Genomic DNA, 18,931 nt, shown 5'->3' with positions numbered 1-18,931 from the left:
TGGTGTGTTTACGTCCCCATCACTTAGCGGTTCGGCAAAAGAGACCGATAGAATAAGTACTGGGCTTACAAAGAATAAGTCCCAGGGTCGATTTGCTCGATTAAAGGTGGTGCTCCAGCATGGCTGCAGTCAAATGACTGAAACAAGTAAAAGAGTAAAAGGATGATGAGTAAAGCACCAGCACTGTTTTGATTACCTGTTATTATCTGTAGATTGCAGGAACTTCATAGTGGTGGTTGAGGTAACAGTATTAATATAATAGATGGAAAAATATAGATTGTTATTAGTGCAACACATGTTTCAACCTATTCTAGGTCTCTTCGGGTACATAAATAAATAAAAACTAAAAAGTCTCACTAGCGATTCGGTTTTACGTTATCGCCAAATGTCCATCAACTTTGGGAATTAGTAAAAAACAGAAAAGTTGAAACGTGAAAAATTCAAATATGAACGTGAAAATTCTGTTTTTTACTCATTTCCAAAGTTGATGGACATTTGGCAATAACATAAAACCGAATCTTTAGTGAGACTTTTTATTTTCTTTATTTATTTATATACCCGAAAAGACCCAAACATGTGTCGTGCTAAATAAAATCTTTTTTTTCCATCTATTTTATTAATACCATTATATATGTATATATATTTGAGACCCCCTTTGGTCATGACACTGACCATGGTATTGCACCTAGAAAGTTACCCTCCCAGGTGCAAGGTTGATTATGGAAGACCAGCAGTCACCCATGTGTACCGGCCTCCCCTCTCCATGCCACCAGTGTTATCCAAGGGAAAAGCAAAGGCCAATACAGCTTGGCACCTGTGAAGTTGCAACTCATTTCTACAGCTGAGTGAACAGGACCAACGTGAAATAAAGTATCTTGCTCAAGAACACAACACATAGCCTGGTCAGGGATTCGAGCTCACAACCTCACGATCATAAGCTCGACGCTCTAACCACTGAGCCATGCACCTTCACTATATATATATATATATATATATATATATATATATATATATATATATACATGTATATATATGTATATATATGTATGTGTGTCTTTGTGTCTGTGTTTGTCCCCCTCCACTGCTTGACAACCAGTGTTGGTGTGTTTACATCCCAGTAACTTAGCAGTTTGACAAAAGAGACTGATTGAATAAGTATCAAGCTTTAAAAAAATGGGTACTAGGGTCAATTCATTCAACCAAAATTCTTCAAGGTGGTGCCCCATAATAGCCACAGTCCGACGACTGAAACAAAGTAAAGGATAAAAGATGAAATATGACAAGGAATCCTTCTCAATACTTTTAACATTTCTGCCAGCCGACCCTCCACCTGAGATTGCTACTATATTTACTGAGACTGAAGGAATGAAAGGCAAACTTGACCTTCACAGGATTTGAACTCAGGATGTCAAGCACCAGGAAAGACACTGCACAGCTTTTCATTTGATGCTCTAACAACTCAACGAAGTGTTATACCTCTTAAAGAAACTAATATCCAGATCTTTTTGGAACAAATAAATTGAATGTGCATATGTGTGTGTGTGTGTGTTCCTAAAATCATTCACTGAAAAATTTTGTGCAAGATTTCCTGAAAAACCTGTTCTTCATACAACACTTGATGCCATTCTGCAAAATGTATGAAAATTTCAAAGTTCATTTGGTAAGGTATTAAATCTTTGCTCTTAAGAAGTTACCGAAGAGAAATTCAGGTTTTATCTCTTATTTAACAGCTCACAGATTTAATCTTAATTAATCTGATTAATCTCAGTATATGACAAGTGAGAATAATTTGCATTTAAACTCGTAATTCACAGGTCATTGATTGTCGATAATTTGTTCTGTGGTAGTTGTGAAATATTATACGGATGCTGGAAATAAGGAAATGTTGTTAGAATTTGCACATTTCTCCATAAAGTACTTTTGCTGTTTATGCGTACTAAAATGATTCCATTTTCTCAGGATAGTTTCTAAATTAGACTCAGAGTATCTCATTATAGTGTGTGTGGAGTGGAGAGAATTTTGAGTTGTAGGATTTAGAGTTTTATAGATAATGGGAACAACATAAAAGAATTCCAGTAGATTGAAAATGTCATGAGAATACTCAACTAAAAATGACACAAGGATGCTCAGCTCAAAATGATACAATTGATGCTCAGCTCAATATGGCATAATTTATACTTAGTTCAAAATATAATTGATGATACTGAGTTCAAAATGGCACAATTTATGCTTAGTTCAAAATAATATAATTGATACTCAGCTCAAAATGGTGCACTTTATGTTCAGCTCAAAATAGCACAATATGTGCTGAGCTCAAAATGGTACAATTTATGCTCAGCTCAAAACAGCAGAATCAATGCTCGGCTCAAAACAGCACAATCAATGCTCAGCTCAAAACAGCACAATGTTGTTCAGTGCAAAATAGCATGGAGATGCTCAATTCAAAATAGCTCAGTGATTCTCAGCCCAAAATAACATAATACGCTCATCTTAAAATGGCATAATAATGCTTAGCTCAAAATGATAAAAGGATACTCAGCTTAGAATAATACAATGATACTTAGCTCAAAATGACATAAGATGCTTTTTTCTCAAAATATGCTGTGCTTGAAAAGACCCGGCAAGCCAAGTGAGACCATAACCTCATGGCCTATGCAAGGGGTGTAACCAGCCCATTTATGCATACCTTTCCTTCATTGGACACTAAACTCTGCTTGAGTCAAGTGAAATCAAAATCAAGTTCAATGACTGACATCCGTGCTAAGAGCACTGTCTGAGCATGATTGTTGCCAAAGCAGCTAACTGGCTTCCATGCCGGTGGCACGTAAAAAGCACCATTCAAGCGTGATCGTTACCAGCGTTGCCTTACTGGTGTGTGAAAAATACATTAGAGCGAGGTCATTACCAGTTCCACTGGACTGGCTCTTCATCATTTGAGCATGGCCGTTGCCAGTATCGCCTGAGTGGCACGTAAAAGCACCCACTACACTCTCGGAGTTGTTGGCGTTAGGAAGGGCATCCAGCTGTAGAATCTCTGCCAGATCAGATTGGAGCCTGGTACAGCCATCTGGTTCGCCAGTCCTCAGTCAAATCATCCAACCTATGCTAGCATGGAAAGCGAACATTAAATGATGGTGATGATGATGATGATGATGATGATGATGATGATGATGATGATCACCATTATACTCTGGTTAAAACAGCACAATTATGTTTTACTCAAAGTAACGAGAATTTTTAATATGGACACAAGACTACCACAAATCAGTTTTTGAGGTAGGCTACAATAAATTAGAGTAACCTGAATACTTAAGTAGTACTTATTTCCTTGACCCTGTGACAATGGAAAGTGAAGCTGATCATGGTAAGATTTGAATTCAGGATAAAATATCTCACATACTACAAAGTACAATTTTATTTGTCCACAATCCAAGGGATAATCCCTTTCTGTCTCTTTTCCTCAGTAACATACAAAGAATCAGAGCTCCATGACATTAAATTCTTCACTCCTTACTCTTCTATGAACTTTACTAAATACTAATTAAAACATAAAAGATACTCAACATATACACACATATATTTGTAGATAATTTGTGAATTATTACTTTTGCAACAAGATACTAAATATACCATACAACTTCTTGATTAACAACAACTGGTAACTGATAAGGAAATACCAAATGGGACAGAATTTGAGTTTTCTTATTGATTAAAAGAAAATATAGCTAAAATTTTTGGCAAAAATCAGCTATTGAAAATAGCATTAATAATTACTGATAGGGATGTTTTGTTTTTTTGGTTCTAATCAGAAACCTTATTCAAAATATTATTTATATTATTTATATATTTCTATTTTAATCTATAAATTATTTGAATCTTCATTTCAACTTTTTAAATTTTATCACTTTAAAAAACACTTCTAATTTTTACATTCTTTAAGTGTAAAACTTCTTTTAAAATACTTTTGGAAGTAATTTAGATTCAAAATAACATTGATTTGCATCAATTCAGAAATATAACCTGATGTCAATGAACACTCAGAAATATGTATACATATATATATATTTTCCCTGCAACATTTCAGTAATTTTAATTCCTGTGTCTGCCATCTACCATAATCATTGAACCAAATCAATATATTCTTCAAAATGCACACAATTTCAATATCACAGAGATTTTTTTGAGAAAACAAAACAAACAATATTTTCATTTTTTTTTTTTTCACAAGGTAATTTGTATGATTGAAATAATTCAAAAAGTTTATTTATATAAACATATAAACATTTATTTAAAAAAAAATATTATTAAATTGTTTTGAGAGCAAACCTAGACAAGAAAAATTATCTGCAGTGAGATGACCTGTACTAAAGAATGGATTGGCAGAGAAGAAAAATGAATAAATAAATGTATAAACAAGAGAAGAAAAAAAAAAAAAACTCAAAGGAATATAATTTTTAAAACTACTTGATGCAATCATAGAAAAAGGAAACAAAATAGATGCTGATGATGGTAATTGCAGTGATTATGAAATAAAAATGAGATTGTTTTTAGGATTCAATTTCACAAGATCAATGATCACAAGATCGTGATTTTGAGTTTTAACAAACTACATAGGCAAGCTCTTTAGTTGGCTAGAGCGATTGTGGCTGAAGTTATGCTGGAAATGCTAGCTTCAAGGTATTTCTCATTGTCATTATCATCATTATCGTCATCATCATCATCATGTTTCAATGGAATTTGTAGATGCAGTGTTTTTACTGATGGATGCCTTTTCTGTCACCAACCTTCACTTGTTTCCAAGTAAGGTAATAACACACATTGCTAGGTGTGTTCTTCGTGGAAAACTGGAAGCGAACATCATTGCTTGTATGGCAGTGATTGTTTATAGTCATCAAATGGTATTAAAACAAGGGTACACACCAACATATACTCTTTTACTTGTTTCAGTCATTTGACTGTGGCCATGGTGAAGCACCACCTTTAGTCGAGCAAATCGTCCCCAGGACTTATTCTTTGTAAGCCTAGTTACTTATTCTATCGTTCTTTTTGCTGAACCACTAAGTTATGGGGACGTAAACACACCAGCATCAGTTGTCAAGCGATGTTGGGGTGACAAACACAGACACACAAACATATACACACACATACATACATATATATATATATATATATATACATACATATATACGATGGGCTTCTTTTGGTTTCCATCTACCAAATCCACTCACATGGCTGTGGTCGGCCCGAGGCTATAGTAGAAGACACTTGCCCAAGGTGCCATGCGAGGTGTTAGCATAAATCATCTCTACAAATTTTCAATAGAAATTAGAGCTTTCTCTTAAAGTTATGACATTTCCATCACGAATATGCTATGCAAACAATGTGATCAAAGAGAGAAAAATAAGTTAAGGGTGTATACACATATGGTACATACAAGTTGCCAGGAGTGAGTTTAACATCTAAAACTGGTATTTCCAATTGTGTTACACCACTAAATTTAGTGGCTATTCAAGCAATGTGTTCATGGATAGTTAATGGGTTGCATGTTGTGCTGAAGAAGGAGCAGAATTCCTGAAATATATGTATACACGCATTACCTATTGTTTTTATCGTCATTCACATTCTTTATGAAGATGTGTTCATATATGAAACAGTGTAATTTCCAGCGCTGGCTTTAAATTCTATAGAAAGTCTGTGGCAGTAACTTTAAAAAGTTATATACAGGCTCTGTGGTTAGAAGTTTACTTCCCAATCAGATGGTTCTGGGTTCAGTCAGTATGGCACCTTGTGTCTTCTATTATAACTTTGGGCTGACCAAAACCTTGTGAGTGGATTTGGTAGATGGGAAACTGAAAGAAGCCTTTCATATGTATTCTTTTAGTCTTTACTTGTTTCAGTCATTTGACAGTGGCCATGCTGGAGCACCACCTTTTAGCCAAGCAAATCGACCCCAGGACTTATTCTTTGTACGCCTAGTACTTATTCTATTGGCCTCTTTTTGCCGAACCTCTAAGTTACGGGGACATAAACACACCAGCATCGGTTGTCAAGAGATGTTGGGGGAGACAAACACTGACACACACACACACACACAATGGGCTTCTTTCAGTTTTCGTCTACCAAATCCACTCACAAGGCTTTGGATGGCCCGACACTATAGTAGAAGACACTTGCTCAAGGTGTCATGCAGTGGGACTGAACCCGGAACCTTGTGGTTGGTAAGCAGGCTACTTACCACACAGCCACTCCAGTATGTATGTATGTATGTATGTATGTATGTGTGTGTGTGTGTGTGTGTGTGTGTGTGTGTTGTGTGTGTGTGTGTGTGTGTGCGTGCGTGCGTGTGTGTCTTTATTTGTGCTTTTTCCTAGCTACAGATTGACAGCTGGTGATGGTGTGTTTATATCCCCATAACTTTCCAGTTTGGCAAAAGAGACCGTATGAACAAGTATTAGGCTTCAAACTTTAGAATAATTACTGGGATAATTTCGTTCAAATAATATTCCTCAATCCAATACCCCTTCATGGCCACAGTGTGTGTGTGTGTAATGACACACACACACACACATACACACATTCGTGCACACACACAGATTTTCTCCATAACAAAATACAGTCAATTGCTTTCTTACATGTGTGTGTGTGTGTGTGTGTGTAAATATCTATATTGGTTACATGGATGACAGTTTTTTGATAGAGGACATTACAGTGAGCTGATTGTTCATATGCTTCTGTACTATGTATGTACATATGTGAAGGTGCATGGCTCAGTGGTTAGAGCGTCGAGCTTACAATCATGAGGTTGAACTTATGTGTGCATATAAATAGAGAGCTGTTTTTTTTGGGGGGGGTTTTTTCAAACATGTTATACTGAAGATTTTTCTTCTAAATTTGAATTTCATCTCTTATCTTTTTGTCTTTCATCATTTACTTGTTTCACTTATTAGTCCGTGGCCATGCTGGGGCACTATCTTGAAGAATGTTTTTAGACAAATGAATCAACATCAGTACTTGCTCTATTGGCCTCTTTTGCTGGTACTTATTCTATTGGCTGGCCTCTTTTGCTGAACCATTAAGTTACAGGGTCCTAAACACACCAACACTAATTGTCAAACAGTGGTTGGGGGACAAACACAGATGTAAAGACACACACACATGACATGTTTACACACCTCTCCCCCATCACACACTCATATAGCAGGCTTCTTTCACTCATAAGGCTTTGGTCAGTCCAAGGCACTTTGGCCAGCCCAAGGCGAATTCTTGAAACAAAGCCCAACTCCAGGTAGGTTGGTTCCAGGCCCCAATTCCTATCACGGGAGGTGGTTCAGAGGTTTTCTGACTCTCTTGGGCTGGGGGAGACACGCCTGCTGATACCTCCAGTGTAGTGTGCATGTGGCCCCGGACATCTAAGCGCATCACAGGCCTGTTATCGCTCCACCCGTCCCTCTAAGAAGTACTGCATTTGCCAACCGACTGGCCTAGACAAGGCCATCAAGTTTGTGGGATTACATCAACCTCAGTGTTCAACTGGTACTTATTTAATCAATCTTGCATGGATGAAAGGCAAAGTTGACCGTGGCAGAATTTGAACTCAGGATGTGAGGATGGATAAAATGTTGCTAAGCATTTTCCTCTGCATGCTAGCGATTCTGCCAGCTCACCACCTTCAACTCCAAATAGATAATGCTAGTTGGAGTCAAGAGAGGGGAAAGACTACATTATTCAATGAAGCTTCCTTTTTTTTTTCAAATCATAGGATATGGGTTGAGGAGAACTTAGTTGCTATTTCTTGTTGGTCAACCAATCATGTAATAGTTTCTGTTAGTTCAGTTCAGTAACATCTGTTATGTAGAAGGTGAGAAATACACTTCCTATAAATTTTGAACATCTTGTTTTTTCTCCTTATTAAACCATTCCTTGTAAATGGCAATTAACTCCATAAACGAAACACCTGACCAGTTGCCAAAAGAAAATAAGGTTAGAGTTATAATATTTATTTGTTTTTTAAAAAAAGACAACCAATATTATTCTATAAACGAAAACAAATTCTCTTTCTCACCCAATTTTGGCATTGACCTCTGATGGCAATTTTTGTGTTGGCAAATAACATGTTACACAAATTCTAAAATATTATTGATGAACAACTGTTTGAAGGGGAAATGACATTTTGGAAAATACAATACTAATGAAACTAACTTATTAGCATTAGTATGTTTATAGCTAAGCTCTCAGCTAATGTTACTATTTCTATAATGGTTTTGAAGTTGGATATATATGTATATATGTGTGTGTTTGTGTGTGTGTGCGTAGTAGTAATAATAGTTACTGTCCTGGAAGAAATACCATACGGTACATAGTCTTTTGACTTTTACTTCTTTCAGTCATTAGACTGTGGCCATGCTGGGGCACTGCCTTAAAGAATTTTAGCTGAATAAACTGCAACTGTTTTTCCGCTATCTGATTGTCAATTGGGGCAGATCGCTATTTCTGTTAAAATTACTGTTTTGGCAGTGACAGCAAGCTCGATATTGTAAAAATTAGATCCAATGACTATAACCAAAGTTACATATTCAGCTAAGGCTGGCTGTTTTAGAGTTTTCCTGCTACTTTACAACTCTAGATGTCTCAAACAGTGTTCAGCAAGTTGCAACTGTTTACTGCTATCTGATTGGTCAGTTGGGGTAGATAACATTAGAGTTCCTCGTTGGTCATTTTCTACATCCAATGTTCTCCTCTAAAAATCTTGGCTGCATGCCTGTATGAGAGTCAACTTTGCCTTCCATCCTTTCATGGTCAATAAAGTAAGTATCAGTTGAGCACTGGGGTTGATGTAATAGACTTACCCCTCCCCCTAAATTGCTGGCCTTGTGTCAAAATTTGAAACCATTATTTGCTGAACATATAAGATGTTGGACTAATAGAATCATTACACCATTGGAAAAAATGCATTGCAATATTTTTCCTAGCTCTTAGGTCAAATCCTGCCATGATTAGTTTGGCATTTCATCCTTCTGGGTTCAATAAAATAAAGATACCAATCATGAATCTTCTCTTTCCCCTAAATTTCTGGCCTTGTTTATATGTCAGAAATTATTATTTACAGCTTATGAAATTTCCAGTGTTACTCTTTACTGATGCTACTACTACAGGTATTTTAATGTTATGTCATAACATTGAAGCATATACTTTAACCTCTCAACTGGCACAAAGCCATCTCACTCAATACCACTCCATCTCCCAGCAGGGTCTTTGTCTTGTAAGTTACTTGGCAACCCCACTGGTGCTGGTGCCACATAAAAAGTACCCAGTACACTCTGTAAAGTGATGGGCATTATGAAGTAATTATTTTCTATGTTAATTACATTAATCACAAAGAAAATGTATTTTCCCATATTGTTGATATGCTCCTCACTGTTGAAGTATCATGGTGACTTTGTTCTTTTGCTTCAATTATAAAGCAGTGATTGAAAAATAAGACAGGATATGTTTAATTAGAATTTTGTACTAAAAACCATGGATACCTTAGTTTCATTTTATTTTTGAACAGATTTGATTAAAGAGACTTTATATCTCTAGTATGTAAACCAATAATACATGCTGATTTGTCTCCTGCTTTTTGAAATTGTTCTTTTTCTCTATAATGTGTGAATTATTTCCTTGTTCTTGCAAAAAGTTGGTGAGTTAAATAAATACTTGTGTGGTGCATGTGTGTGTATTTGTTGTGTGTGTGTGTTTGCATGTATGTGAGTGTATGCATGTATGTGTGTGTTACTATGTGTACTCTGATCCAATTCTTGGAAACTGAATTGTTAAACACTTCAACTGACTGAAAGTTAATAAAGAAACAAACTTTAAAATACTTTCAGAATAATAATTAAGGTAAAGAAAAATTATTCTTAATTGGTATATTATATATAGAAACAAACAGATTAACTCCATCAATTATTAGCATTTTTCCCCAGCATCATCTCCACAATTATTGTCTTTATTTGAAAGTCAGCATCAATTAGCTAAATCTAGTTATGCTACACATAGTATTAAGCTAGCTCAAATCACACAGTAGATATAACAGCAGTTTGTATTCAAGTTAATCTTTTCACAATCTGCTGGAGTTCACATAGACTGTTTGGATTTAATTTTTACAGTCTTAAGATGGCAATTTCATGACATTTATTGCTTGTAATCTTCCTCTTCTCTGTAGCTAACTGAAATGAAGTAAATAACATGGAGTATTGCTCTTTTACTTGTTTCAGTCATTTGACTGCGGCCATGCTGGAGCACCGCCTTTAGTCGAGCAAATCGACCCCAGGACTTATTCTTTGTAAGCCTAGTACTTATTCTATCGGTCTCTTTTGCTGAACCGCTAAGTTATGGGGATGCAAACACACCAGCATCGGTTCTCAAGCAATGTTGGAGGACAAACAAAGACACATAAACATCCGTTCGTGGCCGTTGCCAGCCTCGCCTGGCCCCCGTGCCGGTGGCACATAAAAAGCACCATCCGATCGTGGCCATTGCCAGCCCCGCCTGGCCCCCGTGCCGGTGGCACGTAAAAAGCACCATCCGTCTGTGGCCGTTTGCCAGCCCCATCTGGCACCTGTGTGGGTGGCACGTAAAAAGCACCCACTACACTCATGGATGTAAATAATGTAAATAATGTAAATAATTCCTCAACTCAAAAATATAGAACAGTTTTAACAAGGTAGTTTCTTTGCCATCACTTGACCTATTTAAAATAACAGACACATCTTGCTCAAATGACATCCTACCAATTATAAAGAAAAAATAGGCTGCAATATTTTCTATCATTGGTCAGCCGGATCAAGGTTACTATAGAAATAAATAACAGCTGACCGAATTTTCATGAGCTACAATGTGCTTTCAAATAAAACATACTACACTGCTTGCTTTTAATTTACTTGGATATATACTTGAATATATATCATCCTCCTCATCATCATCATTGCCATCATTGTTTAACATCCATCTTCCATGCATGCATGGGTAGGACAGTTGACAGGAGCCAGCCAGGTAGAAGACTACCCGAGGCTACTGTGTCTGTTTTGGCAGGGTTTTTGTGGTTGGATTCCCTTCCTAACACCAACCACCCTGCAATGTGGACTCAGTGCTTTTTATGTGGCACTAGCACAGGTGAACTCAGCACTTACTTTTTATTTAAAGCCTGGTATATATATATATGTATATATATATATATATATATACAGTTAATCCAAACATGAAAGCACAAAAAAACACAACAACGCGAGGACGTGGAACAAATATAGTATTATTGGATGCTCAGGAAAGAAGGAAAGAAGGAGGGTTTAACGTTTCGAGTGGAGCTCTTCGTCGGAAACATAGGAGAAGGAAAGATCCAGAGAAGGGAAGACAGAGGAAAAAAAATCGCCAACAGTACACACGCGGTCACATTTTGAATGTATAAATATATATATATACATATATATATATATATATATATATATATATATATATATATATATATATATATATGTGTGTGCATACTTTCATTAAAGCCTAAAAAAATTTTCACAATCTGTTACTATAAGTTTCATGTTACCATTCATCAGACAGTTGTAACCATACTAAGATTTTGATAAAAAGGATATTATTTTACATTATTTACACTATTTACATTTGACGGATATTTATCCTCATCTTGTTTGTTGCTAACACGTTTCGGCTGATAACCCCTCCAGCCTTCATCAAGTGTCTTGGGGAAATTTTGAAAAATACCTTAGGAATAAGAACCCAGACACACGCAGGCACGCACGCATGCACGCACGCATGCACGCACGCATGCACGCACACTCACACACATGGAAAGCAGATGTTAAATGATGATGATGATGATGATATAAACTGGCACTTTGTCAATTGCAATGATAAGAGTTGCAGTTGATCTGGAAATTAACGTGCAAGTGACAGAGCACTCAATAGATCTGTGTACCCATAACATAAGTTCTCAGGGAAATCCAGAGTGATACAGCATGTGAGAAGGCCGGTCCTTTGAATTACAGGTACTACTCATTTTTGCCAAGTGAGTGGACTGGAGCAACATGAAATAAAATGCCTTCCTCAATGACACAACACACTGCATGACTTTGTTGATCTGTCTGATCCATTTAAACATGAAAGAAATGACGATAGATTAAAAGATGATTATGATGATGATAACAAAAAAATCTCAGCATTTTTCAGCTCTGTCAGTGACACACTTCACCTCTTCTTATTGAGATAAGAGAGAAGAAGAATATTATTTTCAAACATTCTCACATTCTACTGAGAAAAGTCTTCTCTTCTAAAATATTCAGCTAGACAATATTCTGAATATTCAAAAAAAAAAAAAAATTCTAATTCAATTTTTATTACTTTGACATTTTAATATTTTTCTTAATTTCTTTTACTTTTATTTTCATTGGTTAGTTTACGTTGCCTATTCTCAAATCGAATAACCAAGAACTAAAGTCTTGATTCTAAAAAGATTTTCACAAATATGCATAATTAATTCATTTCAGTTATTTCCACTAACCTTTATAAATTAACAATAAATATTCACTTATCATTTAAAAATATGCTCCTATTCTACAGAGCATGCTATTAAAAAAATCTACTTCTTTCTTCTATTTTGTTTGATATAAAATAAAAATAATAACATTAGAGAAACTATTTCATTGCTTACGAATTGTTCTGCTCTTTTTCTTCTCTGTTTTATTTATTATCATTATTATTATTCTTTTTATAATTTTTTTGCAACTTTTTTCTATCCTTTACATAATTCTTTTCTCAGAATTCAACTTGTTTGTTTTGGAAAAATTCTATTTCCAATAGGGATTACATTCACAAAAGAAAACTGAAGTTAATCTTAGCTTAAGCATGTATTCTTGCTTGAAGGAGGCCTGGCTATATTGTAATAAGGCAAAAAGGAGATTGCCTGATACAAGGAGGTGTTTAGTAAAGACTTCACTGTTAATGTAGTTGGCAGTGGTAGTGGTGGTTGTGGTAGTGGGGTAATGGTAGTAGTGGTTGTGGTGGTAGTAGTAGTAGTATTGATGGTAGTGGTGGTTGAGATCTTTCAAGTGGTATTGATTGTATAACTAAGATATTTTCTATTTTCCTTTCTCAGCGATCCCTTGAGGATTTTATCTCTCTCTATACATAATCCATAATACTAGTGAGTGGTTCATGTTTTCAATCTCTCTCCACTTTCTGATTGCGGTGGCTCAAATGATAGTTTGTAGTGGCAGTTGTCTTCTTTGTTTTAAAAAAAAACTTCTTTTTTTTTTTTAATTTTATCATTCCTATTATTTTCATTCCATTTCTTTATTCTTTGATTTTTCTTTACATTTTCACACTTCTCTTTCAATAAATTGATCTTTCTTTTTTCTTCCCCTCTATTTTTATCTGTAATAAATCTGAAGTTATCTTTTATGCTATATCCTTACCTTTATTTCTCTTCCACTTCAGTCGCTCTTTCTGTTCATTTTTCTTTCTCCTGTTTACTACTGTATTGTACATTTTCTTCCCTTCCCTTAAAAAAACAAAAAAAAAACAAAATTAAAAAAAAATTAAAATAATAATACTAACAAATATAAAACAACAACTTATTTTGAATTTATATCTGCATTTGAAGAATAACAAGCAAGAAATAATCAACAAACAATAAATAAATGCAAATATCATTGTTATTCTTGCTTCAGAATAAATATGAAAGTCGTGTTCAAGTACTCTTTGACACATTATTAGATTTTGTAGGGTCAATGAGGTACGAGTATGCCGTAGTTGTGAAAGATTACTTCATGAATAACTACAATACAAGTTAGTTGCATTAACACATGGCCATTCCAGGCATAACAAGTAACATCTTAGAAAATATTTACAATAAAAATTGAGAAAATTTGCTTTACTTTATGTATGCTTATTATTTCAGTTTTTGTCACTATTTTTTTCCCTTAATCATCTTCCTTCTCCTTTCCCACCTCTGCCTAAACCATACACTGTATGTTAGAAATGTACCTATTTGTTATAGATTTATATATTTTAAAGAGTTAGTATTAGACAAAATCTTGCTCACAAATGAAAGGAGAGATAATGGTTTTGTTTCATCAATATCCTTAGATGAAAGCGGTTCTCTCCCCTTTGTATCTCCCTTCATAAACTTTTACATTTTATTTTTTCCATTCTCTCTTTAAAAATCCTTCTAGTAACTATTTCTTTTATATTGCTAAATAAAACCTTTGGGAATGATAGCAATATTACAACTTCCTTTCCTCATGCAGAGAAAGTCCATATAAAGCCAACCAGTTAAATATTACTATTTCTGATACATAAGCACATGGGATAAAGAATTATAAATTTTTTAAAAACACTTTTGATTTTAAACTACCTGAGACCATCCCTAATTCTGAGATACAAAATTCCCCATTGTGAACTATTCATATTTAAAAATTTTGTATTCATTTTCTGCTTTTTATTTTTATTCTTTTACTAACTTCAGTGATTGGACTGAGCCATGCTGGAGCACTACTTTGAAGTGTTTAGTCAGTGAAATAGTTTTTAGTACTTATTCTAAGTATGGCATTTATGCTCTTAGTCTCTTTTTGCTGAGCTGCTAAGTTATGGGGAGGTAAATAAACCAACATTGGCTGTCAAGCAATGAGAGACAAATACAGACATGTACAAATATCAATATACAGGGCATGGGTATGGCTGTATCATAAGATGTTTGCTTCCCAAGCACATGGTTCCAAGCTCAGTCCTGCTGCATGGCTTAGGCTGACTAAAGTCTTGATGGATTTAGTAGGCAGAAACTGAAAGAAGCCCATTATATATATACATAAATGTGTGTGTGTGTGTATATATCTTTGAGTCTGTGTTTCTCTCCCACCATTACTTGACACACAATGTTGGTGTATTTACATCCCTGTAACTTAGCAGTTTAGCAAAAGGACCCAAAAAACAAAAACAAAATTAGTACTAGGGTTGATTTGTCCTACTAAAACCCTTCAAGGACTAGCTGTGTGGTAAGTAGCTTTCTTACCAACCACATAGTTCCGAGTTCAGTCCCACTGTGTGGCACCTTGGGCAAGTGTCTTCTACTATAGCCTTGGGTCGACCAAAGCCTTGTGAGTGGATTTGGTAGATGGAAACTGAAAGAAGCCCATCGTATATATGCATATATATGTATGTGTGTGTATATGTTTGTGTGTCTGTGTTTGTACCCCCAGCATCGCTTGATAACCAATGCTGGTGTGTTTACATCCCCATAACTTAGCAGTTCGGCAAAAGAGACCGATAGAATAAGTACTAGGCTTACAAAGAATAAGTCCTGGGGTCAATTTGCTGGACTAAAGGTGGTGCTCTAGCATGGCTGCAGCGAAATGACTGAAACAAGTAAAAGAGTACATGCATAGAGAAATGGAAGTGTGATTTTACTTTTTGCATGCAAGGGAAAACCATGGACATGTTTTAGTCTATTATATCTCAATAGGATAATCTAAACAAACCTGTCAGTCAAGCTGCTAATAACTAGGTGAGATAGGAAAATAAGAGTTTATCAATGTAGCTGTGACAAAATAGAAATTCAGCTATGAAGGAAAAGGAGATCCAGGTGTCAAATATCACCATTCTTTGCTTGTATGCTATTATCAGTCTATCATTTTTGCCAGCTATGATTATATTATCATGCTGAGGTAGCTAAGGCATGGTGAATGTAAAGGTATATCATCTGCAATAAATCAGGTAAACATCTTAATTAGCTGAGCCAGTTCTGCTATACTAGTTTGGATCCTTCCCGTCTCATGACCACTGAAAAATGCTAAACAGCAAGAAAAACATCAAAAAACGAAAGCCAAAGTACTTTTACAAATTCCGATAAGGAAACTGGTAAAACATATATATTTTAACCATTAAAATAATTTCATTCCTGTTGTCATAGTATCGAAAAAAACCCCCAAAAAACAAGCTTAAAACAAAACAAAAAGAAAAAAAAAAGAAAAACCATTAATGTTAATGTCTGTTTGAGAATTATATGTACAGCAGCCATTTATTGCCATAGATTCCTGCTGTATTAGTGCAATGATAGAATGCAAGTAATAATTGTCTAACTTGTATTTTATTCTTCTTCTTGATAAACTTAAAGACTCACCGTGAGTTATTTGATATTTAAAGATTTTTGAGTTACTGAATGGCAATTATTTTGTAAAGGCATCATTTAAAACATTTAGCAATAACATTTATTATGAGACTAAATGAAGACATATTTAACCCTTTGATGACATTTTTTCAAATGAAATACACCGTTTTAGTTAATTTTTACCATTTTTCTAATAAATAATATATTGTTTCAATTCATTTTGATTGTATGTTTTAATGAAATACACTGTATTCAATTAATTTTGACACAGTCATTAATTGGCACAGTCATTAGAGCATTGAATACATGTGTTTTTATTTCACTACTCGCTACATGTTGAAAATGTCAAAACTGTTGAATTACAAGATGTAGTGTTTATGGGTGATGCTAATATAATACTGGCTTCAAATTTTGGCACACGGTCAGCAAGATTGGGGGAAAGGTGTAAGTCAATTACACTGACCCCAGTCCTCAACTGGTGTTTATTTTATTGACCCCGAAAAGATGAAAGGCAAACACAACCTCGGTAGAATTTGAAATCAGGAAGATGTAAAGATGGATGAAATTCTGCTAAGCATCTTGCCCAGCAGGCTAATGATTCTGCCAGCTCACCACCTATATGTAAATATAGTATTACCATCACCTAAATGGTGATGAACATAAAAGTTCATGTATACATATACATATGCATGCGTGTATGTGTGTGTGTGTGTACATATTCTTTTACTCCTTTACTCTTTTACTTGTTTCAGTCATTTCACTGCGGCCATGCTGGAGCACCGCCTTTAGTTGAGCAACTCGACCCCGGGACTTATTCTTTATAAGCCCAGTACTTATTCTATCGGTCTCTTTTACTGAACCGCTAAGTGACGGGGACATAAACACACCAGCATCGGTTGTCAAGCAATGCTAGGGGGCCAAACACAGACACACAAACACACACGCACACATATATATATATACATATATACGACGGGCTTCTTTCTGTTTCCTTCTACCAAATCCACTCACAATACTTTGGTCAGCCTGTGGCTAGAGTAGAAGGCACTTGCCCACGGTGCCACGCATTAGGATTGAACCCGGAACCATGTGGTTGGCAAACAAGCTACTTACCACACAGCCACTCCTATATATCCTCATATATATATATATATATATATATATATATGTCTGAGACCCCCTTTGGTCATTATTGACCATGGGATTGCACCTAGAAAGTTACCCTCCCAGGCACAAGTCTGGGCAAGGTTGTTTATGGAAGACCAGCAGTCGCCCATGCATACCAGCCTCCCCTCTCCACGCCACCAGTGTTATCCAAGGCTGATACAGTTTGGCACCTGTGGCATTGCAACACATTTCTACAGCTGAGTTAACTGGACCAACGTGAAATAAAGTGTCTTGTTCAAGAATACAACACACAGCCTGGTCTGGGATTTGAGTTCACAACCTCAAGATCGTAAGCTCGATGCTCTAACCACTGAGCCATGTGCCTTCACACACACACATATATATATATATATATGTATATATATATGTATATATATATATATGTATACATGGCATGTGGCACTCCGTCGGTTACGACGACGAGGGTTCCAGTTGATCCAATCAACGGAACAGTCTGCTCCTGAAATTAATTTGCAAGTGGCTGAGTATTCCACAGACGTGTGTACCCTTAACGTAGTTTTCGGGGATCCAGCAACAGGACCTCCATAATGCTATGATGGACCGTGAAGTCTGGCGTAGCATGGTAAATTCCATTGTCTCGACCACAGTCGAACAATGATGATGATGAGCATGACACAGAGCGTGACAAGGCTGGTCCTTTAAAATACAGGTACAACAGAAACAGGAAGAAAGAGTGAGAGAAAGTTGTGGTGAAAGAGTACAGCAGGGTTCACCTCCCCCCCTGCCGGAGCCTCATGGACTACGACTGCAAGTCCGCTGCCCTAACCACTGGGCCAGTGTGCCTCCATGTACATACATACATATATATATATGTACATACATATAAGCGCAGGAGTGGCTGTGTGGTAAGTAGCTTGTTTAACAACCATATGGTTCCGGGTTCAGTCCCACTGTGTGGCACCTTGGGCAAGTGTCTTCTACTATAGCCTCGGACCAACCAAAGCCTTGTTGAGTGAATTTGGTAGACGGAAACTGTAAGAAGCCCGTCGTATATATGTATATATATATATATGCGTGTGTGTGTTTGTGTGTTTGTGTTTGTCCCCCTAGCATTGCTTGACAACCGATGCTGGTGAGTTTATGTCCTCGTTACTTAGTGGTTCGGCAAAAGAGACCGATAGATTAAGTACTAGGCTTACAAAAGAATAAGTCCTGGGGTCGAGTTGCTCGATTATAGGCGGTGCTCCAGCATGGCTGCAGTCAAATGATTGAAACAAGTAAAAGAGTATACATACATACATACATTCATGCATAGTATAGTAGCTGCTTTTTCCTATATGAGCAGAGCCATTGCTAGAAAGAATCCTTAAAATGAGTCATTGATGATGCAATGTGAGGCCTTGTATAAACTTCTTAACCACAGTCATTATTTTTCTTTTATTCTATTAGTTATTAGACTGCATCCATTCTGGGACACCACTTTGAAGAATTTTTAGGCAGATGAATCAACCCTAGTAGTTATTTTTTTGTTAAGCCTAGTACTTATTCTATTGGTCTCTTTTGCCGAACTGCTAAGTTACAGGGATGTAAACACACCAGCATCGTTTGTCAAGTGATGTTGGGCAGACAAACACAGACACACAAACA

At 36.0% G+C, this 18,931-nt stretch overlaps 2 long non-coding RNA genes across 4 annotated transcripts in view; one reads left to right on the top strand and one right to left on the bottom strand.

Moving 5' to 3' along the window:
• LOC118762443 overlaps positions 1-18,931 on the bottom strand; it is a 426,872-nt gene that overhangs the window by 124,869 nt on the left and 283,072 nt on the right. For all 3 annotated transcript variants that reach the window (XR_004998196.1, XR_004998195.1, XR_004998197.1), the window contains exon 3: positions 13,467-13,552. This is a non-coding gene — a long non-coding RNA (uncharacterized LOC118762443). The remainder of the gene's footprint in view (positions 1-13,466; positions 13,553-18,931) is intronic.
• Positions 1-18,931, top strand: part of LOC118762444 — a 203,994-nt gene that overhangs the window by 67,228 nt on the left and 117,835 nt on the right. The window lies entirely within an intron of this gene.

Source organism: Octopus sinensis, linkage group LG3 (genome assembly GCF_006345805.1).
Source record: "Octopus sinensis linkage group LG3, ASM634580v1, whole genome shotgun sequence".
NCBI classification, from domain to species: domain Eukaryota; kingdom Metazoa; phylum Mollusca; class Cephalopoda; order Octopoda; family Octopodidae; genus Octopus; species Octopus sinensis.
The sequence above is the reverse complement of the archived record's forward strand: the minus strand, read 5'-3'. Positions and strand labels throughout refer to the sequence as shown.